We start from the raw sequence: 23594 nt of genomic DNA on the forward strand, positions 1-23594 counted from the left end.
TACATCTGTCCTTTCTTTCCACCTCCCAAAGAACTTGACAGAGGACTTGGCGTGATTCAGTCTTGCTCCAGACACCCGACCAAAGTCCTGAAAAATCTCTAAGGATCGGATCAGGCTCTCATCACTGTCCAGCAGCAGTGTGGTGTCGTCTGCATACTGTGACAGCTTGACCCGCAGGCCTCTGCTGCCGGGAACCAGGAAACCTTTCACCCCTGGGTCAGCCCTAATAGCTGCCGCCAGTGGCTCTATGTAAAGGATGTAGAGCAGCGGTGAGAGTGGGCAGCCCTGTCTTACCCCTGAGTGCAACCTGAAAACTTCCCCTAAGTGACCGTTGACTGCCACGGTGCTCCCCACACCTGTGTATAATGTGCGCAACCATCCGACAAAACCCTTGTTAAAGCCTAACCTTTCCAATACCCTAAACATAAAGCCCCAGTGAACCCTGTCAAAGGCCTTTGCCTGGTCGAGGCCCACCACCATAAATGGCAGGTGTCTGTCTTCTGCCCAAGCGACAGCGTCTCGTATGAGCTGGAGATTCCATCTAACAGAGCGCCCCGCCACCCCACACGTTTGGTCCACATGGACCACGTGTGGAAGCGCTGTGCCCAGACGATCCGCTAGGACCTTTGCCAGGAGTTTATAGTCAACACACAACATTGTCAGTGGCCGCCAGTTTCCGAGGTCGGTGCCATCCCCCTTTTTAAACAGAAGGGAGATCACCCCTGTAGCCATAGTCCCTCCCATTGCACCTGTGAGAAGCACTGTGGACAACACCTCCAACACTACCGGTCCAAGAATCTCCCAGAACTTGAGATAAAACTCCACCGGCAGTCCGTCGATGCCAGGCACCTTCCGCTTGTTCATTTTACCAAGGGCTCCCTCGAGCTCTTTGAGTGTGAGCGGGGCCTCCAAAGCCTGCGCTATGTCCGACGGCACCTGCTTGGTCAGTAAGTTCAGGAAGTATTCCCCTCCCCCTACATCTACCTCTTTCTCCTGGAAACTTGTGCGGTAGTGGTCAGTAGCAGCCCCCACCATCTCAGCTGCCTCCGACACTACCACACCCTGCTTGTCCCTGATCCCGGTCTGTACCTGTCTTTTCCTGTCTGCCCGTATTGAGCTGAAGAAAGCAGCAGAACATGTCTCATGCTTCTCCAAGTAATTTCGTTGCACCAGGAACAGGTAAGCCCGGGCCCTACCCTCAAAGACCTCCCTGAGCTTTGCTTTTAGGGAGTCACAAGCCCACTGATTTACTGTGCCAGTGCTGTTTCCTTTGCTGTATTCAAGCTCGAGGAGGTGCTGTAAGCGAAACACCTCTCTCTTTGCCAACCTCACCTTCTTTTTAGAAAAACTGTCGCAAAACATCTTCATGCGTTTCTTGGCTACTTCCCACCACTCCATCACTCCAGTACACAATGGTCTTAGTCCTAAAAGTTTTTTGAAAAACAGTTTAAAACTTTGTTTGAACATGTCCTCCTCTAGTATGCTTATATTTAAGCGCCAGTACCCACGCCCAAAAACAGGCAGGCACAGGCGCACCTCAAACAGCAGCCCATCATGGTCAGAGAAAAACACAGGGAGCAGTCGACCTGACACCAATATCATAGACTTTGAGGCAAACACGTAGTCAAGACGTCTATACGTTCCGCGTGAATTACGCCATGTGGGACCGTCTGCCAGTGGCCTAACCATCCTCCCCCCATCTACTAACCCGTGTCTAGCCATGAGGTGGGAGATATAAATATCGCTGGTGTCCCCCCCCTTGCCTAACTGCACATTGAAATCCCCACCTACAATTACCTGCCTATTGGTGGTCAGGTGTGTCTCTACTAAACCAAACATTTCTTGTCTTTCCCTCTGAGTTTGTGGTCCATACACCACAACAACCCTCAGCTTGTTGGTCCCCCATGTGATGTCAGCACCCAGTATCCTCCCTTGGACAATTGTGAACACATCCTCCACCCTTATCTCTTTAACCCCAAACAATATCCCTACACCTGTAGAGTGGACCCCTCCCACACTCCAGATTGAATCCCCTTTCGTCCACTCCCTTGAGAATTTCGCTACATCCCCTATGTCCCTTAGATGAACCTCCTGCAATAAACAAATATCAACATGCAGATGGTCCACAAAATCATAAACAACCCTTCTTTTAAACGTGTCCCTCATTCCTCTTACATTTAATGAAAGCATCTTTACTACAGCCATTATAATTTGTATTTTTAAAGTGTTTACAGCCACACAAAACCCCCCCCCCCCCAAATACAACCTCCCTACTGCGAGAAGAAGTCCTCCCTCTCCATCTCGTCCGCCCAGGAAAAGGGCACTGGATTTGGCGATGTTGATGGCCTGTTGGGTCCCTCATATGCATCTTCTCCCATAGGGGATAGTATATTGAGCAGGTCTGGAGGTAAATCCAGCTCCAGCCCACAACCTACATTTGGCAGCTCACATGGATCTCCTCCGATATGCTCAATAGCTTCCCCACCCTTACCTAGCCCTATGTTACCCCCATCCTGCTCCTGATGTCCTCCCTCCTCTGCAGCCCTTCTTTGCTGCTCTACCCCACTAACCATCCCACCATCAACTCCCTTCTCTTGGTCCTGTCCCTCGGCCCTGTTGCCTTCCCCCTTTGACTTTTTACTATGGCCCTCCTCCTTACTCTCTCCGCTTCTAATTGCTTTCCCCCCTCCGAAAACCTGTGATCCTTTCCGTGCCCCCTTCTTGATCTTGGAGGTGGCTGGATCTGGGCTGATGGCAGGAAATTCTCCCCCTGCGTGGTCACAGGTCACCTGGGCTTCGGTATCCCGGGTGGCACTGCCTTTTGTTCCTTTCTCCAGGGGGACTTCCTCTGTTCCAATCTCAGAAAGATCCGTAGCTGGCGCCGCCAGTACCGGTGTGCATGAGCCATTCTCTGCAGGCAAGGGTCCCTTTCCTGGATGCTTTGCTTTTTCTGGTTCTCCATTGGACTTGGCCACTTCCGCAAAGGTCCTCCTTCTGCTTGGACAGTTGCGGTAAAGGTGGCCCATTTCACCACATCCATGACAGGCCTTGGGCCCTGTGCACTCTTTAGCCTCATGGCCCCCTTGGCCACAGGTACGGCAGCCGGCTCTGGAACAGCCTGCCTCTGTATGGCCTGACTGCCTGCAACGCCTACAGAAAGCTGGTTGCCGGGCGTAAAACAGGTAACCGCGGTCCCCACCAAGGCTGAAAAGAGCAGGTGGATGCTTCAGTCCTCCATGTCCTTCTGCGTCAGGGTTCAGCAGCACTTGGAACTGCCTTCTTCCTGTCCAGAATCCCCTCATGTCTTTTACGTACCTAGCACTAGTCACAACCTCTCCGTGCTGTCCCAAAAAAGCCACTAGTGCTAGGTCGGTGACGAAGGGGTTGTAGGTATGCACCGTGATAGTTCTGAAATTTGGTCTGTCCAGGTTCAAAATCTTGTAACCGGCTATGAATCTTGTCCCAGCCTCCTTTCTACAGGCTTCAGCCACTCTTGAATACATATCTTCACTGACCAGGGTAACGTCAAAGGCTTTTTCTGGCTGGTTCCACTGGATGCAGTATACATCTTCTACCTTCAGCCTCAGTTGTTCCAAGATGACATTTTTGCAGAACCAGTCTCTCGAAATCAGATGTTCCTCCACCGGCTCAGCCTGAAAGCGTATCGTGAACCTCACGCCGACCTTTGGGCTTGTCTGTTCCTTGGAGGCCGTTGGGGCCATCTTTTTGTCAGCTGTGTTCCTTCTTCGTCCAACTCTGTCGCCGTTTCTCCACTTGATCTTAGCCAAAAGGCCGAGAAGCGATAATCCACAAGTGTTGGATGTCCAAGTCAACCTCTTGGCACAAATCTCCCTTGCTGTGGTACCCCGTTTGTAGGTGTGCATAACAATGGCTGCTCATCACCTCCGCCCAAGCTCTCCTTTGTGGACACCTGATTGCTGACCTAGACAGCTCTTTGACTTTTCACAATTTCATAAGGCTCAGCCATACAGCAAAGCCTGCCAAAAATAGATTCAACTCACGTTTGTTCCTCTCCACGGAAGTCTTTAGTAAAAGGCGAAAGACTTGTGCGTTATGAAGAGAAACCAGAGTCAGCATGGCCCTCTGCTCGAGAGCAGCGGTGGAGCCTCTCGGTCACAGTCACCACCTTCGCGGTGGGCCTCTCTTTGCTTTCCGCATGTCTGATTCTAGTATACAATATTCCCACCACGCCCCCATCTGCCAACACAAATTATACAAGGCTTTATTTGCTCCTGCCCTGACTAGTGATTGGCTTTTAAGCCTTTTTAAGCAATACATCCCTGAACCACTTACATTGGGTCCAAAAGCGGACTCTGCTTTCTCACCAAGTCTCCCAGGAGATGTTGAGTGAAAACACGTTTCAGTTTTTGACAAATGCTTCTGATTCTATTTGGAATCCAGTTGATGCTCATTGTGACCCCGTGCAGATTCATGCATAATCGCTTCACAAGGCAGTGAGTCATCAGAGCAGTTTTGCACACTTGTCAAACTCTGCCAGGCCATTCCCTCAGTTTCTTGACCCAGTGTAGAATTCACCTTGAAACCTCCACAATTGTTTGAGTGTTTGCTTTTCTACAAGGTAAGAACAGAGTGCACCGTTCCCAGCGGCACTGCAATGCTAGGTCGATGCGTGGAGAGAAGGGAGCAAGCTCCAAATTTCTGCTCCTCTTGCCAAAAATCTGCTTAATATGCAGTCCTCATATAGAGGACATATCAGATATTAAACTGATAAGAACAGATACTACACTTGATCTTAGCCAAAAGGCCGAGAAGCGATAATCCACAAGTGTTGGATGTCCAAGCTAACCTCTTGGCACAAATCTCCCTTGCTGTGGTACCCCGTTTGTAGGTGTGCATAACAATGGCTGCTCATCACCTCCGCCCAAGCTCTCCTTTGTGGACACTTGATTGCTGACCTAGACAGCTCTTTGACTTTTCACAATTTCATAAGGCTCAGCCATACAGCAAAGCCTGCCAAAAATAGATTCAACTCATGTTTGTTCCTCTCCACGGAAGTCTTTAGTAAAAGGCGAAAGACTTGTGCGTTATGAAGAGAAACCAGAGTCAGCATGGCCCTCTGCTCGAGAGCAGCGGTGGAGCCTCTCGGTCACAGTCACCACCTTCGCGGTGGGCCTCTCTTTGCTTTCCGCATGTCAGATTCTAGTATACAACATTCCCACCACGCCCCCATCTGCCAACACAAATTATACAAGGTTTTATTTGCTCCTGCCCTGACTAATGATTGGCTTTTAAGCCTTTTTAAGCAATACATCCCTGAACCACTTACATTGGGTCCAAAAGCGGACTCTGCTTTCTCACCAAGTCTCCCAGGAGATGTTGAGTGAAAACACGTTTCAGTTTTTGACAAATGCTTCTGATTCTATTTGGAATCCAGTTGATGCTCAGTGTGACCCCGTGCAGAGTCATGCATAATCACTTCACAAGGCAGTGAGTCATAAGAGCAGTTTTGCACACTTGTCAAACTCTGCCAGGCCATTCCCTCAGTTTCATTGACCCAGTGTAGAATTCACCTTGAAACCTCCACAATTGTTTGAGTGTTTGCTTTTCTACAAGGTAAGAACAGAGTGCACCGTTCCCAGCGGCACTGCAATGCTAGGTCGATGCGTGGAGAGAAGGGAGCAAGCTCCAAATTTCTGCTCCTCTTGCCAAAAATCTGCTTAATATGTAGTCCTCATATAGAGGACATATCAGATATTAAACTGATAAGAACAGATACTACACTTGATCTTAGCCAAAAGGCCGAGAAGCGATAATCCACAAGTGTTGGATGTCCAAGCCAACCTCTTGGCACAAATCTCCCTTGCTGTGGTACCCCGTTTGTAGGTGTGCATAACAATGGCTGCTCATCACCTCCGCCCAAGCTCTCCTTTGTAGACACCTGATTGCTGACCTAGACAGCTCTTTGACTTTTCACAATTTCATAAGGCTCAGCCATACAGCAAAGCCTGCCAAAAATAGATTCAACTCACGTTTGTTCCTCTCCACGGAAGTCTTTAGTAAAAGGCGAAAGACTTGTGCGTTATGAAGAGAAACCAGAGTCAGCATGGCCCTCTGCTCGAGAGCAGCGGTGGAGCCTCTCGGTCACAGTCACCACCTTCGCGGTGGGCCTCTCTTTGCTTTCCGCATGTCAGATTCTAGTATACAACATTCCCACCACGCCCCCATCTGCCAACACAAATTATACAAGGCTTTATTTGCTCCTGCCCTGACTAGTGATTGGCTTTTAAGCCTTTTTAAGCAATACATCCCTGAACCACTTACATTGGGTCCAAAAGCGGACTCTGCTTTCTCACCAAGTCTCCCAGGAGATGTTGAGTGAAAACACGTTTCAGTTTTTGACAAATGCTTCTGATTCTATTTGGAATCCAGTTGATGCTCATTGTGACCCCGTGCAGATTCATGCATAATCGCTTCACAAGGCAGTGAGTCATCAGAGCAGTTTTGCACACTTGTCAAACTCTGCCAGGCCATTCCCTCAGTTTCATTGACCCAGTGTAGAATTCACCTTGAAACCTCCACAATTGTTTGAGTGTTTGCTTTTCTACAAGGTAAGAACAGAGTGCACCGTTCCCAGCGGCACTGCAATGCTAGGTCGATGCGTGGAGAGAAGGGAGCAAGCTCCAAATTTCTGCTCCTCTTGCCAAAAATCTGCTTAATATGTAGTCCTCATATAGAGGACATATCAGATATTAAACTGATAAGAACAGATTTTTTTTTGGAATTTTTTTTTATTTAATTCACTCATGAGCAGTACAATACTTTACATTACAAAGATCATCATCTCTCCACATCTTAAGACCTCCAGAATTCTATCGGACTAAAAGAAAATAAGAGGAGGTACAATAAAAGACTCTTTCATGAGTTCAGTCTACAGATTGTCAAAAATAATTTTCCATCGATCTTTAATTGAGTCGATGCCCCATTTGCTCGCCTCCAATTTAAGTTTTCGCCGCATAATGTCTTCAATACTGTGTGTAGTGTTTTCTATCGACCACTTTTCCGTCTCATTTATTATACTACCTCTTACCTCCCATAACTTAGCCTTCACAATTGATGTAAGTTCTAAGGCTTTGCACACACCTTTGTCCCCCTCTAAACTAAAATCCATGAACAGAACTTTTTCCCAATTCACCTCTTTTAGAAACCCGAATCTTTGGCCCAATTTCTTCCACAATTGTTTTGCAAAGGGACATTCAAATAATGCATGTTCCACGGTTTCTACCCCATTGCATCCACGTCTTGGGCATATCCTATTTAATGTTAAATCATGATTAAATAGAGTATTCCTCACAGGTAATTTCCTATGAAGCACCAACCAATTAAAATCTCTTAATCTGTTTTCTAGACTCTTGCATTGGGTTCTTCTCCACACGTCACTATGAACATGCAAACCATCTTTAGGGTCAAACTTAGCAATCAACGTTTCATACAGCTTTTTGTGATTAACTACTGAATCTCTTTTCCAACACTCCTTGTATTTCTTTGCCCAACTTATCATTTTTTTATAATGATCTGGCATGACCTCTGCTTTCGGAAAACTGTTTTCCCATTTCGCCACAAGAGGTCTCAGATGGATAGAGAGCCAGAATTTAATCAATGGTTGGCATTTGTGTTCAGGTGGGTTTAACATTATTCTACATGTATTTGAAAAAAACAAAACTTTGAACTTCAAACCTAAATTTGGCATGTCCCTACCACCTCTTTCGACCGGCTGATACATTGTAGCTCTTTTAATGTATTCATACCCTCCCCATATGAACTGAAACAGAGATTTTTGAAGTTTTAAACAAACTAAAGCCGGCATGGGGAAAATATAAGCCACATGAAGTAATGTCGGCAATAAATCAGATTTAATAACCAAAATCTTACCACTAATGGACAGCCTTCTTAATTTCCACATATTTAGTTTTTTCAGCACTTTTCCCAATTTTGTCTCCCAATTAGTTTCTCCATCATTGTTATTTCCAAAGGATATTCCCAGTAAAGTCATTGGCCCCGCACACAGAGAGAACCCTAAAGGGTTATCAACTATGTCCTTCCACTTTCCAAAGTATTTGATTTGGGATTTTCCTGTATTGACTCTAGAACCAGAAGCAACTGAGAATGTGTCGATGACCTGCATAGCTTCGCGCAGACAGAAATCATCTTTTAAATACAGTACAGTGTCATCTGCATACTGGGATATGGTCAAGGATTCACCACCAGGCAGCTGTATACCCTTGATGTTAACATTTTTCCTGATTGCACATGCCAGCGTTTCAATGAATAGCACATACAAGGGGGCTGATGCTGGACATCCCTGTCTGACCCCTCTGGTTTGTTTAAAGAATTCACCAAGGTTGCCATTAACATTAACACTGCTTCCGACTTCTGTGTATAAAATCCTCAACCAACTCCTGAATCTAGCACCGAAGCCAAATTTCTTTAGTGTCCTAAACAAAAAATTGTGATCAACTCTGTCAAAGGCTTTTTCCTGGTCAAGACTGAGGACAATTAGTGGTATATTTCTGTCCTGAGAATAAGATAGTATATCTCTATGCATTTGTAAATTCCAGTTTAGTTGCCTGCCAGGTACTGCACATGTCTGATCTGAGCCGATGATTAAGGGTAGAGCTGACACCAAACGGTTTGTCAAAACCTTACTAAAAATCTTATAATCTGTACAAAGCATTGTTAGAGGCCTGTAGTTTGATATTTTGTTGACATCACCTTTTTTAAACAGCAGGGATATCACCCCTTTTCTCATGGATTCCCCCATAATCCCAGATGTACATATATAAGTGAACAACTCTAACAGCCATGACCCAATGTCTTCCCAAAATATTATATAAAATTCTTTTGTGATCCCATCTATTCCTGGCACCTTGCCCTTTTTCAAAGACATGGTTGCCCTCAGGATTTCTTCTAAAGTAAAATCTTTATCTAGCTCTGTTCTCAGATCTTCAGGTATGAATCTGTCTATATTGTCTAACAATGTTGCACCTTTCATGTAGTCAACCTTTTCTGCTTTAAAAAACGTAGAAAAATGATTAGAGATAACTTGAGCAATCCCATCAGGATCGTTAATCTCCTCACCTGTTTCATTTAAAACGGAAACTATGCTCCTCCTCTTTGCCTGTGCTTTGGACTGTCTAAAGAAGTAGGGAGAACACTTTTCGTCACTCTCCCACTTCTCTCTAAGACACCGGAATTTATAGGCCTCTGCTCTGTTGTGAAAAAATAACCTCTGTTTATCTTGCAAATGTTTCAGCAAGTCCTTATCAATTTGTCCACCTGCATTTCTCTGTTCCATTAATTTATTTATGGCTTTTTGCAGTCGGTAGTATAATTTAAATTCCTCTTTCCTTGATTCTTTTGAGTAATTCTGTGTGTAGTATCTAATACGCAGCTTTGTGCTTTCCCACCATTCACAGACATTTTTATAAAATACTCTCATATGAAAGCAATCTTTTAGAAAACACTTTAATGCTACCCTAAACTGCTGGAGCTCTAGAATATTGTTGTTTAATTTCCAATACCCTTTACCATTTTTGATCATCATTGAGGTTAGTTTTACTGAGAGCATGTTGTGATCTGTGTAAAAAACTGGTGATACTTTCGCCCCTGTCACCTGAAATTCTACCGGACAAAATATATAGTCTATCCTACTCTTCGCCCCTCTACTATTTGACCATGTGAAGCCAAGATCGTCTGGGTTAGCTTTTTTATATGAATCCACCAAATTATACTTTGTAACAATATTTATTAAACTGGCCTCGGCCTTGCTGCCCTCACTTTGGGAATTGAAGTCTCCTCCAATTACCACATGGCGGTTGGTCATGAAAGCAGTGTCAAGACTAAGAAAAAGCTCCCTTCTCTCCTTTGGAGAAGAGTGGGCATATATGTTAATAACTCTTAACCCCTTTCCCTTCCAGTCAATATCTGTTACCAAAACCCTCCCCTGTACCACTGAAAAACTGCCAACCACTTGGACTTCATTATTCCCACATAGTGTTCCCACCCCAGATGAATGGACCCCCCCAATGCTCCACCTAGATTCACCTTTGGTCCACTCTTTTGAGAATAGGTTCACGTCGTCTTCATTTTTCAAGTGGACCTCTTGCAAAAGGCATAAAGAAAAGTTGATTGAACATAAATGAGAAAAGACCACTTCCCTTTTGGCCTTGTTCCTCAAACCTCTAACATTTATGGAAACTATATGTAATGAGGACATTCTGGTAAATGAGGAATGAGACAAAAAACAAAACAAACAAACAAACCATCAAAGACGAGACACTGTGTTTTCTCTAATTTTCAACTTCACAGTCAAATTCAATGCCTTCCCTATGTGTCTTTTCCTCGGGCACCGCGTGCCCTGAGTTGGGGGTATTACCCTCTGGAAGCAATGAGCATTGCTCTGAAACCAAATCCCTGTCAGAGTTGTTCGGAGCCAGGGACTCCACCAGGACACACCCGGACGGGGGCATGCTGCCGTCAGAGTCTGTCACCTCAGTCTGCACTGGAATTTGTCCATGTTCTCCACCCTCCAGCCCATCCACCCTGGCAGCAGCCTTCACATCCTGATCGCTGTTCACCTGCAGCCCCTCCATCTCCCCTTCCTCCTGCGACTCCTCCACAACCTCAGAAAGAACACTGAACACGCTATCCACTCCCAGGGGCACAGCGCTTGTCTCGATCCTCCTTTTTTTCCCCTTGCCTCCCCTGCTTTCCACTGTGGTCCACTCAGGAACAGGTTGGCTCTCCTCTGAGGTTGTAGTCTCCTCCCCCTTCTTCTTCTCTGGGGGAGGTGCTCGTTCAGGTGGATCAACCACATTTGCCTCAATCTCATTGTCCACAAACATTTGATCAATTACCTCGTTAATTGCTCTCAGGGAGGAGGCATCAGGATCTTCGCACATTGGTCGCCTTACAATGCTTGCATAGGAGGAGCGGACCTCAGGGCAGTGCTTAAATAAATGTCCTTCAGACCCACAAAGATTGCATTTTCTGGAACGGTCACAAGTCCCCATTTTGTGTCCTAGACCCTTGCAATTTCTGCACCTCACCTGCGTGCAGGATTCTGCCGTGTGACCAAAGTCTGTGCATTTTCTGCAGTAAATAGGCTGGCCCGAGTAGTACAGATATCCTCTATTTGTGCCTATGGTGAAGGAGGCAGGGGGGTGGTGGTAGCCATCGTGACCATCTGGGTCATCCTTCAGCCGCACACGACATTGTCTTTTTCCAGTCCAAACGTCAAGAGAGTCCCTGATTTCCCTCATGCTCGAAATCACTGTCACATGCTTAGAAAGGAAGTATCTGGTTGCTTCTTCAGTTACCCAGGGATTATAGTTATGAATTGTGATAACACGCTCACCAGTTCGGCAAAGGCTTTGAATCTGGTACTCCCTCAGTGGTCCATCAGCCAAACGATCAGCCAACCTTTTCGTTTCCTCCATCTTGGTGAGATTATAGAACGTAACATCAAAAAAACGGTCGGTGGCATTTCTCTGCAAGCAGAGGAGGTCATCTATCTTGAGGGACAAGGCTCCAAAAAGAATATTAACTCCAAATTCTCTCCTATCCAAAAAAACTTCAGTACTCTTCCAAATGAATCTCAAAGTATTTTTCAGCACGGGAAGTCCCTGCTGTGAAACTGTTGCTGACGTCATTATGACAATCCACGTCCGCAAACCCTTCTCACCTGGCTAGATCTTAGCCAAAAGGCCGAGAAGCGATAATCCACAAGTGTTGGATGTCCACGCCAACCTCTTGGCACAAATCTCCCTTGCTGTGGTACCCCGTTTGTAGGTGTGCGTAACAATGGCTCATGACCTCCGCCCAAGCTCTCCTTTGTGGACACCTGATTGCTGACCTAGACAGCTCTTTGACTTTTCACAATTTCATAAGGCTCAGCCATACAGCAAAGCCTGCCAAAAATAGATTCAACTCATGTTTGTTCCTCTCCACGGAAGTCTTTAGTAAAAGGCGAAAGACTTGTGCGTTATGAAGAGAAACCAGAGTCAGCATGGCCCTCTGCTCGAGAGCAGCGGTGGAGCCTCTCGGTCACAGTCACCACCTTCGCGGTGGGCCTCTCTTTGCTTTCCGCATGTCAGATTCTAGTATACAACATTCCCACCACGCCCCCATCTGCCAACACAAATTATACAAGGCTTTATTTGCTCCTGCCCTGACTAGTGATTGGCTTTTAAGCCTTTTTAAGCGATACATCCCTGAACCACTTACATTGGGTCCAAAAGCGGACTCTGCTTTCTCACCAAGTCTCCCAGGAGATGTTGAGTGAAAAAACGTTTCAGTTTTTGACAAACGCTTCTGATTCTATTTGGAATCTAGTTGATGCTCATTGTGACCCCGTGCAGAGTCATGCATGATCGCTTTACAAGGCAGTGAGTCATCAGAGCAGTTTTACACACTTGTCAAACTCTGCCAGGCCATTCCCTCAGTTTCATTGACCCAGTGTAGAATTCACCTTGAAACCTCCACAATTGTTTGAGTGTTTGCTTTTCTACAAGGTAAGAACAGAGTGCACCGTTCCCAGCGGCACTGCAATGCTAGGTCGATGCGTGGAGAGAAGGGAGCAAGCTCCAAATTTCTGCTCCTCTTGCCAAATATCTGCTTAATATGTAGTCCTCATATAGAGGACATATCAGATATTAAACTGATAAGAACAGATACTACACTTGATCTTAGCCAAAAGGCCGAGAAGCGATAATCCACAAGTGTTGGATGTCCAAGCCAACCTCTTGGCACAAATCTCCCTTGCTGTGGTACACCGTTTGTAGGTGTGCATTACAATGGCTGCTCATCACCTCCGCCCAAGCTCTCCTTTGTGGACACCTGATTGCTGACCTAGACAGCTCTTTCACTTTTCACAATTTCATAAGGCTCAGCCATACAGCAAAGCCTGCCAAAAATAGATTCAACTCATGTTTGTTCCTCTCCACGGAAGTCTTTAGTAAAAGGCGAAAGACTTGTGCGTTATGAAGAGAAACCAGAGTCAGCATGGCCCTCTGCTCGAGAGCAGCGGTGGAGCCTCTCGGTCACAGTCACCACCTTCGCGGTGGGCCTCTCTTTGCTTTCCGCATGTCAGATTCTAGTATACAACATTCCCACCACGCCCCCATCTGCCAACACAAATTATACAAGGCTTTATTTGCTCCTGCCCTGACTAGTGATTGGCTTTTAAGCCTTTTTAAGCGATACATCCCTGAACCACTTACATTGGGTCCAAAAGCGGACTCTGCTTTCTCACCAAGTCTCCCAGGAGATGTTGAGTGAAAAAACGTTTCAGTTTTTGACAAACGCTTCTGATTCTATTTGGAATCCAGTTGATGCTCAGTGTGACCCCGTGCAGAGTCATGCATAATCACTTCACAAGGCAGTGAGTCATAAGAGCAGTTTTGCACACTTGTCAAACTCTGCCAGGCCATTCCCTCAGTTTCATTGACCCAGTGTAGAATTCACCTTGAAACCTCCACAATTGTTTGAGTGTTTGCTTTTCTACAAGGTAAGAACAGAGTGCACCGTTCCCAGCGGCACTGCAATGCTAGGTCGATGCGTGGAGAGAAGGGAGCAAGCTCCAAATTTCTGCTCCTCTTGCCAAAAATCTGCTTAATATGTAGTCCTCATATAGAGGACATATCAGATATTAAACTGATAAGAACAGATACTACACTTGATCTTAGCCAAAAGGCCGAGAAGCGATAATCCACAAGTGTTGGATGTCCAAGCTAACCTCTTGGCACAAATCTCCCTTGCTGTGGTACACCGTTTGTAGGTGTGCATAACAATGGCTGCTCATCACCTCCGCCCAAGCTCTCCTTTGTGGACACCTGATTGCTGACCTAGACAGCTCTTTGACTTTTCACAATTTCATAAGGCTCAGCCATACAGCAAAGCCTGCCAAAAATAGATTCAACTCATGTTTGTTCCTCTCCACGGAAGTCTTTAGTAAAAGGCGAAAGACTTGTGCGTTATGAAGAGAAACCAGAGTCAGCATGGCCCTCTGCTCGAGAGCAGCGGTGGAGCCTCTCGGTCACAGTCACCACCTTCGCGGTGGGCCTCTCTTTGCTTTCCGCATGTCAGATTCTAGTATACAACATTCCCACCACGCCCCCATCTGCCAACACAAATTATACAAGGTTTTATTTGCTCCTGCCCTGACTAATGATTGGCTTTTAAGCCTTTTTAAGCAATACATCCCTGAACAACTTACATTGGGTCCAAAAGCGGACTCTGCTTTCTCACCAAGTCTCCCAGGAGATGTTGAGTGAAAACACGTTTCAGTTTTTGACAAATGCTTCTGATTCTATTTGGAATCCAGTTGATGCTCAGTGTGACCCCGTGCAGAGTCATGCATAATCACTTCACAAGGCAGTGAGTCATAAGAGCAGTTTTGCACACTTGTCAAACTCTGCCAGGCCATTCCCTCAGTTTCATTGACCCAGTGTAGAATTCACCTTGAAACCTCCACAATTGTTTGAGTGTTTGCTTTTCTACAAGGTAAGAACAGAGTGCACCGTTCCCAGCGGCACTGCAATGCTAGGTCGATGCGTGGAAGGGAGCAAGCTCCAAATTTCTGCTCCTCTTGCCAAAAATCTGCTTAATATGTAGTCCTCATATAGAGGACATATCAGATATTAAACTGATAAGAACAGATACTACACTTGATCTTAGCCAAAAGGCCGAGAAGCGATAATCCACAAGTGTTGGATGTCCAAGCCAACCTCTTGGCACAAATCTCCCTTGCTGTGGTACCCCGTTTGTAGGTGTGCATAACAATGGCTGCTCATCACCTCCGCCCAAGCTCTCCTTTGTGGACACCTGATTGCTGACCTAGACAGCTCTTTGACTTTTCACAATTTCATAAGGCTCAGCCATACAGCAAAGCCTGCCAAAAATAGATTCAACTCACGTTTGTTCCTCTCCACGGAAGTCTTTAGTAAAAGGCGAAAGACTTGTGCGTTATGAAGAGAAACCAGAGTCAGCATGGCCCTCTGCTCGAGAGCAGCGGTGGAGCCTCTCGGTCACAGTCACCACCTTCGCGGTGGGCCTCTCTTTGCTTTCCGCATGTCAGATTCTAGTATACAACATTCCCACCACGCCCCCATCTGCCAACACAAATTATACAAGGCTTTATTTGCTCCTGCCCTGACTAGTGATTGGCTTTTAAGCCTTTTTAAGCAATACATCCCTGAACCACTTACATTGGGTCCAAAAGCGGACTCTGCTTTCTCACCAAGTCTCCCAGGAGATGTTGAGTGAAAACACGTTTCAGTTTTTGACAAATGCTTCTGATTCTATTTGGAATCCAGTTGATGCTCATTGTGACCCCGTGCAGATTCATGCATAATCACTTCACAAGAAAGTGAGTCATAAGAGCAGTTTTGCACACTTGTCAAACTCTGCCAGGCCATTCCCTCAGTTTCATTGACCCAGTGTAGAATTCACCTTGAAACCTCCACAATTGTTTGAGTGTTTGCTTTTCTACAAGGTAAGAACAGAGTGCACCGTTCCCAGCGGCACTGCAATGCTAGGTCGATGCGTGGAGAGAAGGGAGCAAGCTCCAAATTTCTGCTCCTCTTGCCAAAAATCTGCTTAATATGTAGTCCTCATATAGAGGACATATCAGATATTAAACTGATAAGAACAGATACTACACTTGATCTTAGCCAAAAGGCCGAGAAGCGATAATCCACAAGTGTTGGATGTCCAAGCTAACCTCTTGGCACAAATCTCCCTTGCTGTGGTACCCCGTTTGTAGGTGTGCATAACAATGGCTGCTCATCACCTCCGCCCAAGCTCTCCTTTGTGGACACCTGATTGCTGACCTAGACAGCTCTTTGACTTTTCACAATTTCATAAGGCTCAGCCATACAGCAAAGCCTGCCAAAAATAGATTCAACTCATGTTTGTTCCTCTCCACGGAAGTCTTTAGTAAAAGGCGAAAGACTTGTGCGTTATGAAGAGAAACCAGAGTCAGCATGGCCCTCTGCTCGAGAGCAGCGGTGGAGCCTCTCGGTCACAGTCACCACCTTCGCGGTGGGCCTCTCTTTGCTTTCCGCATGTCAGATTCTAGTATACAACATTCCCACCACGCCCCCATCTGCCAACACAAATTATACAAGGCTTTATTTGCTCCTGCCCTGACTAATGATTGGCTTTTAAGCCTTTTTAAGCAATACATCCCTGAACCACTTACATTGGGTCCAAAAGCGGACTCTGCTTTCTCACCAAGTCTCCCAGGAGATGTTGAGTGAAAACACGTTTCAGTTTTTGACAAATGCTTCTGATTCTATTTGGAATCCAGTTGATGCTCAGTGTGACCCCGTGCAGAGTCATGCATAATCACTTCACAAGGCAGTGAGTCATAAGAGCAGTTTTGCACACTTGTCAAACTCTGCCAGGCCATTCCCTCAGTTTCATTGACCCAGTGTAGAATTCACCTTGAAACCTCCACAATTGTTTGAGTGTTTGCTTTTCTACAAGGTAAGAACAGAGTGCACCGTTCCCAGCGGCACTGCAATGCTAGGTCGATGCGTGGAGAAAGCTCCAAATTTCTGCTCCTCTTGCCAAAAATCTGCTTAATATGTAGTCCTCATATAGAGGACATATCAGATATTAAACTGATAAGAACAGATACTACACTTGATCTTAGCCAAAAGGCCGAGAAGCGATAATCCACAAGTGTTGGATGTCCAAGCCAACCTCTTGGCACAAATCTCCCTTGCTGTGGTACCCCGTTTGTAGGTGTGCATAACAATGGCTGCTCATCACCTCCGCCCAAGCTCTCCTTTGTGGACACCTGATTGCTGACCTAGACAGCTCTTTGACTTTTCACAATTTCATAAGGCTCAGCCATACAGCAAAGCCTGCCAAAAATAGATTCAACTCACGTTTGTTCCTCTCCACGGAAGTCTTTAGTAAAAGGCGAAAGACTTGTGCGTTATGAAGAGAAACCAGAGTCAGCATGGCCCTCTGCTCGAGAGCAGCGGTGGAGCCTCTCGGTCACAGTCACCACCTTCGCGGTGGGCCTCTCTTTGCTTTCCGCATGTCAGATTCTAGTATACAACATTCCCACCACGCCCCCATCTGCCAACACAAATTATACAAGGCTTTATTTGCTCCTGCCCTGACTAGTGATTGGCTTTTAAGCCTTTTTAAGCAATACATCCCTGAACCACTTACATTGGGTCCAAAAGTGGACTCTGCTTTCTCACCAGGTCTCCCAGGAGATGTTGAGTGAAAACACGTTTCAGTTTTTGACAAATGCTTCTGATTCTATTTGGAATCCAGTTGATGCTCATTGTGACCCCGTGCAGATTCATGCATAATCGCTTCACAAGGCAGTGAGTCATCAGAGCAGTTTTGCACACTTGTCAAACTCTGCCAGGCCATTCCCTCAGTTTCATTGACCCAGTGTAGAATTCACCTTGAAACCTCCACAATTGTTTGAGTGTTTGCTTTTCTACAAGGTAAGAACAGAGTGCACCATTCCCAGCGGCACTGCAATGCTAGGTCGATGCGTGGAGAGAAGGGAGCAAGCTCCAAATTTCTGCTCCTCTTGCCAAAAATCTGCTTAATATGTAGTCCTCATATAGAGGACATATCAGATATTAAACTGATAAGAACAGATACTACACTTGATCTTAGCCAAAAGGCAGAGAAGCGATAATCCACAAGTGTTGGATGTCCAAGCCAACCTCTTGGCACAAATCTCCCTTGCTGTGGTACCCCGTTTGTAGGTGTGCATAACAATGGCTGCTCATCACCTCCGCCCAAGCTCTCCTTTGTGGACACCTGATTGCTGACCTAGACAGCTCTTTGACTTTTCACAATTTCATAAGGCTCAGCCATACAGCAAAGCCTGCCAAAAATAGATTCAACTCACGTTTGTTCCTCTCCACGGAAGTCTTTAGTAAAAGGCGAAAGACTTGTGCGTTATGAAGAGAAACCAGAGTCAGCATGGCCCTCTGCTCGAGAGCAGCGGTGGAGCCTCTCGGTCACAGTCACCACCTTCGCGGTGGGCCTCTCTTTGCTTTCCGCATGTCAGATTCTAGTATACAACATTCCCACCACGCCCCCATCTGCCAACACAAATTATACAAGGCTTTATTTGCTCCTGCCCTGACTAGTGATTGGCTTTTAAGCCTTTTTAAGCAATACATCCCTGAACCACTTACATTGGGTCCAAAAGCGGACTCTGCTTTCTCACCAAGTCTCCCAGGAGATGTTGAGTGAAAACACGTTTCAGTTTTTGACAAATGCTTCTGATTCTATTTGGAATCCAGTTGATGCTCATTGTGACCCCATGCAGATTCATGCATAATCGCTTCACAAGGCAGTGAGTCATCAGAGCAGTTTTGCACACTTGTCAAACTCTGCCAGGACATTCCCTCAGTTTCATTGACCCAGTGTAGAATTCACCTTGAAACCTCCACAATTGTTTGAGTGTTTGCTTTTCTACAAGGTAAGAACAGAGTGCACCGTTCCCAGCGGCACTGCAATGCTAGGTCGATGCGTGGAGAGAAGGGAGCAAGCTCCAAATTTCTGCTCCTCTTGCCAAAAATCTGCTTAATATGTAGTCCTCATATAGAGGACATATCAGATATTAAACTGATAAGAACAGATACTACACTTGATCTTAGCCAAAAGGCCGAGAAGCGATAATCCACAAGTGTTGGATGTCCACGCCAACCTCTTGGCACAAATCTCCCTTGCTGTGGTACCCCGTTTGTAGGTGTGCGTAACAATGGCTCATGACCTCCGCCCAAGCTCTCCTTTGTGGACACCTGATTGCTGACCTAGACAGCTCTTTGACTTTTCACAATTTCATAAGGCTCAGCCATACAGCAAAGCCTGCCAAAAATAGATTCAACTCATGTTTGTTCCTCTCCACGGAAGTCTTTAGTAAAAGGCGAAAGACTTGTGCGTTATGAAGAGAAACCAGAGTCAGCATGGCCCTCTGCTCGAGAGCAGCGGTGGAGCCTCTCGGTCACAGTCACCACCTTCGCGGTGGGCCTCTCTTTGCTTTCCGCATGTTAGATTCTAGTATACAACATTCCCACCACGCCCCCATCTGCCAACACAAATTATACAAGGCTTTATTTGCTCCTGCCCTGACTAGTGATTGGCTTTTAAGCCTTTTTAAGCAATACATCCCTGAACCACTTACATTGGGTTCAAAAGCGGACTCTGCTTTCTCACCAAGTCTCCCAGGAGATGTTGAGTGAAAACACGTTTCAGTTTTTGACAAATGCTTCTGATTCTATTTGGAATCCAGTTGATGCTCATTGTGACCCCGTGCAGATTCATGCATAATCGCTTCACAAGGCAGTGAGTCATCAGAGCAGTTTTGCACACTTGTCAAACTCTGCCAGGCCATTCCCTCAGTTTCATTGACCCGGTGTAGAATTCACCTTGAAACCTCCACAATTGTTTGAGTGTTTGCTTTTCTACAAGGTAAGAACAGAGTGCACCGTTCCCAGCGGCACTGCAATGCTAGGTCGATGCGTGGAGAGAAGGGAGCAAGCTCCAAATTTCTGCTCCTCTTGCCAAAAATCTGCTTAATATGTAGTCCTCATATAGAGGACATATCAGATATTAAACTGATAAGAACAGATACTACACTTGATCTTAGCCAAAAGGCCGAGAAGCGATAATCCACAAGTGTTGGATGTCCAACCTAACCTCTTGGCACAAATCTCCCTTGCTGTGGTACCCCGTTTGTAGGTGTGCATAACAATGGCTGCTCATCACCTCCGCCCAAGCTCTCCTTTGTGGACACCTGATTGCTGACCTAGACAGCTCTTTGACTTTTCACAATTTCATAAGGCTCAGCCATACAGCAAAGCCTGCCAAAAATAGATTCAACTCACGTTTGTTCCTCTCCACGGAAGTCTTTAGTAAAAGGCGAAAGACTTGTGCGTTATGAAGAGAAACCAGAGTCAGCATGGCCCTCTGCTCGAGAGCAGCGGTGGAGCCTCTCGGTCACAGTCACCACCTTCGCGGTGGGCCTCTCTTTGCTTTCCGCATGTCAGATTCTAGTATACAACATTCCCACCACGCCCCCATCTGCCAACACAAATTATACAAGGCTTTATTTGCTCCTGCCCTGACTAGTGATTGGCTTTTAAGCCTTTTTAAGCAATACATCCCTGAACCACTTACATTGGGTGCAAAAGCGGACTCTGCTTTCTCACCAAGTCTCCCAGGAGATGTTGAGTGAAAACACGTTTCAGTTTTTGACAAATGCTTCTGATTCTATTTGGAATCCAGTTGATGCTCATTGTGACCCCGTGCAGATTCATGCATAATCGCTTCACAAGGCAGTGAGTCATCAGAGCAGTTTTGCACACTTGTCAAACTCTGCCAGGCCATTCCCTCAGTTTCATTGACCCAGTGTAGAATTCACCTTGAAACCTCCACAATTGTTTGAGTGTTTGCTTTTCTACAAGGTAAGAACAGAGTGCACCGTTCCCAGCGGCACTGCAATGCTAGGTCGATGCGTGGAGAGAAGGGAGCAAGCTCCAAATTTCTGCTCCTCTTGCCAAAAATCTGCTTAATATGTAGTCCTCATATAGAGGACATATCAGATATTAAACTGATAAGAACAGATACTACACTTGATCTTAGCCAAAAGGCCGAGAAGCGATAATCCACAAGTGTTGGATGTCCACGCCAACCTCTTGGCACAAATCTCCCTTGCTGTGGTACCCCGTTTGTAGGTGTGCGTAACAATGGCTCATGACCTCCGCCCAAGCTCTCCTTTGTGGACACCTGATTGCTGACCTAGACAGCTCTTTGACTTTTCACAATTTCATAAGGCTCAGCCATACAGCAAAGCCTGCCAAAAATAGATTCAACTCATGTTTGTTCCTCTCCACGGAAGTCTTTAGTAAAAGGCGAAAGACTTGTGCGTTATGAAGAGAAACCAGAGTCAGCATGGCCCTCTGCTTGAGAGCAGCGTTGGAGCCTCTCGGTCACAGTCACCACCTTCGCGGTGGGGTTTCTCTTTGCTTTCCGCATGTCAGATTCTAGTATACAACAGTCCACCACGCCCCCATCTGCCAACACAAATTATACAAGGCTTTATTTGCTCCTGCCCTGACTAGTGATTGGCTTTTAAGCCTTTTTAAGCGATACATCCCTGAACCACTTACATTGGGTCCAAAAGCGGACTCTGCTTTCTCACCAAGTCTCCCAGGAGATGTTGAGTGAAAACACGTTTCAGTTTTTGACAAATGCTTCTGATTCTATTTGGAATCCAGTTGATGCTCATTGTGACCCCGTGCAGAGTCATGCATAATCACTTCACAAGGCAGTGAGTCATAAGAGCAGTTTTGCACACTTGTCAAACTCTGCCAGGCCATTCCCTCAGTTTCATTGACCCAGTGTAGAATTCACCTTGAAACCTCCACAATTGTTTGAGTGTTTGCTTTTCTACAAGGTAAGAACAGAGTGCACCGTTCCCAGCGGCACTGCAATGCTAGGTCGATGCGTGGAGAGAAGGGAGCAAGCTCCAAATTTCTGCTCCTCTTGCCAAAAATCTGCTTAATATGTAGTCCTCATATAGAGGACATATCAGATATTAAACTGATAAGAACAGATACTACACTTGATCTTAGCCAAAAGGCCGAGAAGCGATAATCCACAAGTGTTGGATGTCCAAGCCAACCTCTTGGCACAAATCTCCCTTGCTGTGGTACCCCGTTTGTAGGTGTGCATAACAATGGCTGCTCATCACCTCCGCCCAAGCTCTCCTTTGTGGACACCTGATTGCTGACCTAGACAGCTCTTTGACTTTTCACAATTTCATAAGGCTCAGCCATACAGCAAAGCCTGCCAAAAATAGATTCAACTCACGTTTGTTCCTCTCCACGGAAGTCTTTAGTAAAAGGCGAAAGACTTGTGCGTTATGAAGAGAAACCAGAGTCAGCATGGCCCTCTGCTCGAGAGCAGCGGTGGAGCCTCTCGGTCACAGTCACCACCTTCGCGGTGGGCCTCTCTTTGCTTTCCGCATGTCAGATTCTAGTATACAACATTCCCACCACGCCCCCATCTGCCAACACAAATTATACAAGGCTTTATTTGCTCCTGCCCTGACTAGTGATTGGCTTTTAAGCCTTTTTAAGCAATACATCCCTGAACCACTTACATTGGGTCCAAAAGCGGACTCTGCTTTCTCACCAAGTCTCCCAGGAGATGTTGAGTGAAAACACGTTTCAGTTTTTGACAAATGCTTCTGATTCTATTTGGAATCCAGTTGATGCTCATTGTGACCCCGTGCAGATTCATGCATAATCGCTTCACAAGGCAGTGAGTCATCAGAGCAGTTTTGCACACTTGTCAAACTCTGCCAGGCCATTCCCTCAGTTTCATTGACCCAGTGTAGAATTCACCTTGAAACCTCCACAATTGTTTGAGTGTTTGCTTTTCTACAAGGTAAGAACAGAGTGCACCGTTCCCAGCGGCACTGCAATGCTAGGTCGATGCGTGGAGAGAAGGGAGCAAGCTCCAAATTTCTGCTCCTCTTGCCAAAAATCTGCTTAATATGTAGTCCTCATATAGAGGACATATCAGATATTAAACTGATAAGAACAGATTTTTTTTTTTTTTTTTTTATTACAAAAAACTTTCATCAGTTCAGTACAAATCAAGTCAAATCAATACAAATCAATTATCATGTATGACCATCCCTAATACAATTTTCGGCCACGACTGTGAGCCTTTACAGTCATAAATATTCGTTTTTCATATCCTACCCGGTCCATATTGCAGTAACAAAGGTGAAAACAATAAAAGAAAACAAAAAACAGCCCAAAGAACTCCATTTGACCTCACACTCAGTTCACCATATCCACCCAAACCCTCCCTTCCACCTTTCTAGGGCTGCATGCTTCCCCCACTTCTCTATATCCCTTTTGATTTTCCCTTTTACATCAGCTTCCACCCTCCTCATGATCCCTTCCACACTGCTGTCTTTATTTCTCTTTACCAGATCTTGCCTGGCCGACCACATTATCCTCTTTGTAGTGCTTATGATATACCACATTGGGAAATTTCCTGAGCCTAAACCTCTTTCAACCTTATCCCAGGTCAAATTAAATCCTCGGACCACCTGCCCTAGCCGTTCCCCCACTTTACCCCATACTATCTTTGCAATTGGACAGTCCCACATGACATGCCTGACCGTTTCCTCCCCCGGACAGGTTGGCCGAGGGCACACAGGGGATCTTGCCAACCCATGCCGGTACATGGTTTCCCGCACTGGCAGGCATTTGTGCAGGCATAACCAATTGATGTCTTTTAGCTCATTGTCAAGCCCCCCTGGCTGAATCCCCCTCCAAATCTCTTTCGGGGTCCCCACCACCAAAGGTGCGACCACTCCCTTGCTGACCTCTCTGTAGAGGGCTCTGTGATCTATTTTTATTTCTCTGTTTGAGGCTTCAGGATGAGCCTGCAACCACCTGGCTGCATGGTTGTAATGCCATGGCTGCTGCTCCACCCTGGGTGCCAAATTGTTCCAGACAATCAACCCCCTAGCTTGGTACGCG

At 46.0% G+C, this 23594-nt stretch overlaps 28 non-coding genes across 28 annotated transcripts; all 28 read right to left on the reverse strand.

The window, feature by feature from the left end:
* Nucleotides 1-3981: 3981 nt before the first annotated feature.
* On the reverse strand, nucleotides 3982-4094 carry LOC133963647 (U5 spliceosomal RNA). Its single transcript, XR_009923139.1, has one exon. It is a non-coding gene; the product is annotated as a U5 spliceosomal RNA (small nuclear RNA).
* Nucleotides 4095-4606: 512 nt separating this feature from the next.
* Nucleotides 4607-4798, reverse strand: LOC133962631 (U2 spliceosomal RNA). The gene has a single exon (XR_009922212.1). It is a non-coding gene; the product is annotated as a U2 spliceosomal RNA (small nuclear RNA).
* A 177-nt stretch (nucleotides 4799-4975) lies between these two features.
* Nucleotides 4976-5088, reverse strand: LOC133963562 (U5 spliceosomal RNA). Its single transcript, XR_009923058.1, has one exon. It is a non-coding gene; the product is annotated as a U5 spliceosomal RNA (small nuclear RNA).
* A 513-nt stretch (nucleotides 5089-5601) lies between these two features.
* LOC133964279 (U2 spliceosomal RNA) lies at nucleotides 5602-5793 on the reverse strand. Its single transcript, XR_009923741.1, has one exon. It is a non-coding gene; the product is annotated as a U2 spliceosomal RNA (small nuclear RNA).
* Nucleotides 5794-5970: 177 nt separating this feature from the next.
* LOC133963648 (U5 spliceosomal RNA) lies at nucleotides 5971-6083 on the reverse strand. Its single transcript, XR_009923140.1, has one exon. It is a non-coding gene; the product is annotated as a U5 spliceosomal RNA (small nuclear RNA).
* A 513-nt stretch (nucleotides 6084-6596) lies between these two features.
* LOC133962993 (U2 spliceosomal RNA) lies at nucleotides 6597-6794 on the reverse strand. The gene has a single exon (XR_009922552.1). It is a non-coding gene; the product is annotated as a U2 spliceosomal RNA (small nuclear RNA).
* A 5137-nt stretch (nucleotides 6795-11931) lies between these two features.
* On the reverse strand, nucleotides 11932-12044 carry LOC133963564 (U5 spliceosomal RNA). The gene has a single exon (XR_009923059.1). It is a non-coding gene; the product is annotated as a U5 spliceosomal RNA (small nuclear RNA).
* A 513-nt stretch (nucleotides 12045-12557) lies between these two features.
* On the reverse strand, nucleotides 12558-12749 carry LOC133962728 (U2 spliceosomal RNA). Its single transcript, XR_009922303.1, has one exon. It is a non-coding gene; the product is annotated as a U2 spliceosomal RNA (small nuclear RNA).
* A 177-nt stretch (nucleotides 12750-12926) lies between these two features.
* On the reverse strand, nucleotides 12927-13039 carry LOC133963566 (U5 spliceosomal RNA). The gene has a single exon (XR_009923061.1). It is a non-coding gene; the product is annotated as a U5 spliceosomal RNA (small nuclear RNA).
* A 513-nt stretch (nucleotides 13040-13552) lies between these two features.
* LOC133964280 (U2 spliceosomal RNA) lies at nucleotides 13553-13744 on the reverse strand. Its single transcript, XR_009923742.1, has one exon. It is a non-coding gene; the product is annotated as a U2 spliceosomal RNA (small nuclear RNA).
* A 177-nt stretch (nucleotides 13745-13921) lies between these two features.
* LOC133963567 (U5 spliceosomal RNA) lies at nucleotides 13922-14034 on the reverse strand. Its single transcript, XR_009923062.1, has one exon. It is a non-coding gene; the product is annotated as a U5 spliceosomal RNA (small nuclear RNA).
* Nucleotides 14035-14547: 513 nt separating this feature from the next.
* LOC133962942 (U2 spliceosomal RNA) lies at nucleotides 14548-14735 on the reverse strand. The gene has a single exon (XR_009922506.1). It is a non-coding gene; the product is annotated as a U2 spliceosomal RNA (small nuclear RNA).
* A 177-nt stretch (nucleotides 14736-14912) lies between these two features.
* On the reverse strand, nucleotides 14913-15025 carry LOC133963649 (U5 spliceosomal RNA). The gene has a single exon (XR_009923141.1). It is a non-coding gene; the product is annotated as a U5 spliceosomal RNA (small nuclear RNA).
* A 513-nt stretch (nucleotides 15026-15538) lies between these two features.
* On the reverse strand, nucleotides 15539-15730 carry LOC133964281 (U2 spliceosomal RNA). Its single transcript, XR_009923743.1, has one exon. It is a non-coding gene; the product is annotated as a U2 spliceosomal RNA (small nuclear RNA).
* Nucleotides 15731-15907: 177 nt separating this feature from the next.
* On the reverse strand, nucleotides 15908-16020 carry LOC133963568 (U5 spliceosomal RNA). The gene has a single exon (XR_009923063.1). It is a non-coding gene; the product is annotated as a U5 spliceosomal RNA (small nuclear RNA).
* Nucleotides 16021-16533: 513 nt separating this feature from the next.
* LOC133962976 (U2 spliceosomal RNA) lies at nucleotides 16534-16716 on the reverse strand. Its single transcript, XR_009922537.1, has one exon. It is a non-coding gene; the product is annotated as a U2 spliceosomal RNA (small nuclear RNA).
* Nucleotides 16717-16893: 177 nt separating this feature from the next.
* On the reverse strand, nucleotides 16894-17006 carry LOC133963650 (U5 spliceosomal RNA). Its single transcript, XR_009923142.1, has one exon. It is a non-coding gene; the product is annotated as a U5 spliceosomal RNA (small nuclear RNA).
* A 513-nt stretch (nucleotides 17007-17519) lies between these two features.
* LOC133962685 (U2 spliceosomal RNA) lies at nucleotides 17520-17711 on the reverse strand. Its single transcript, XR_009922263.1, has one exon. It is a non-coding gene; the product is annotated as a U2 spliceosomal RNA (small nuclear RNA).
* A 177-nt stretch (nucleotides 17712-17888) lies between these two features.
* LOC133963651 (U5 spliceosomal RNA) lies at nucleotides 17889-18001 on the reverse strand. The gene has a single exon (XR_009923143.1). It is a non-coding gene; the product is annotated as a U5 spliceosomal RNA (small nuclear RNA).
* A 513-nt stretch (nucleotides 18002-18514) lies between these two features.
* Nucleotides 18515-18706, reverse strand: LOC133964282 (U2 spliceosomal RNA). The gene has a single exon (XR_009923744.1). It is a non-coding gene; the product is annotated as a U2 spliceosomal RNA (small nuclear RNA).
* Nucleotides 18707-18880: 174 nt separating this feature from the next.
* On the reverse strand, nucleotides 18881-18993 carry LOC133963569 (U5 spliceosomal RNA). The gene has a single exon (XR_009923064.1). It is a non-coding gene; the product is annotated as a U5 spliceosomal RNA (small nuclear RNA).
* Nucleotides 18994-19506: 513 nt separating this feature from the next.
* On the reverse strand, nucleotides 19507-19698 carry LOC133964283 (U2 spliceosomal RNA). The gene has a single exon (XR_009923745.1). It is a non-coding gene; the product is annotated as a U2 spliceosomal RNA (small nuclear RNA).
* Nucleotides 19699-19875: 177 nt separating this feature from the next.
* On the reverse strand, nucleotides 19876-19988 carry LOC133963652 (U5 spliceosomal RNA). The gene has a single exon (XR_009923144.1). It is a non-coding gene; the product is annotated as a U5 spliceosomal RNA (small nuclear RNA).
* Nucleotides 19989-20501: 513 nt separating this feature from the next.
* On the reverse strand, nucleotides 20502-20693 carry LOC133964284 (U2 spliceosomal RNA). The gene has a single exon (XR_009923746.1). It is a non-coding gene; the product is annotated as a U2 spliceosomal RNA (small nuclear RNA).
* A 174-nt stretch (nucleotides 20694-20867) lies between these two features.
* On the reverse strand, nucleotides 20868-20980 carry LOC133963570 (U5 spliceosomal RNA). Its single transcript, XR_009923065.1, has one exon. It is a non-coding gene; the product is annotated as a U5 spliceosomal RNA (small nuclear RNA).
* Nucleotides 20981-21493: 513 nt separating this feature from the next.
* Nucleotides 21494-21685, reverse strand: LOC133964285 (U2 spliceosomal RNA). The gene has a single exon (XR_009923747.1). It is a non-coding gene; the product is annotated as a U2 spliceosomal RNA (small nuclear RNA).
* A 177-nt stretch (nucleotides 21686-21862) lies between these two features.
* On the reverse strand, nucleotides 21863-21975 carry LOC133963653 (U5 spliceosomal RNA). Its single transcript, XR_009923145.1, has one exon. It is a non-coding gene; the product is annotated as a U5 spliceosomal RNA (small nuclear RNA).
* Nucleotides 21976-22488: 513 nt separating this feature from the next.
* On the reverse strand, nucleotides 22489-22676 carry LOC133962985 (U2 spliceosomal RNA). The gene has a single exon (XR_009922545.1). It is a non-coding gene; the product is annotated as a U2 spliceosomal RNA (small nuclear RNA).
* Between the last annotated feature and the right edge of the window lie 918 nt (nucleotides 22677-23594).

This window comes from Platichthys flesus, chromosome 10 (genome assembly GCF_949316205.1).
Source record: "Platichthys flesus chromosome 10, fPlaFle2.1, whole genome shotgun sequence".
Classification (NCBI taxonomy): Eukaryota; Metazoa; Chordata; class Actinopteri; order Pleuronectiformes; family Pleuronectidae; genus Platichthys; species Platichthys flesus.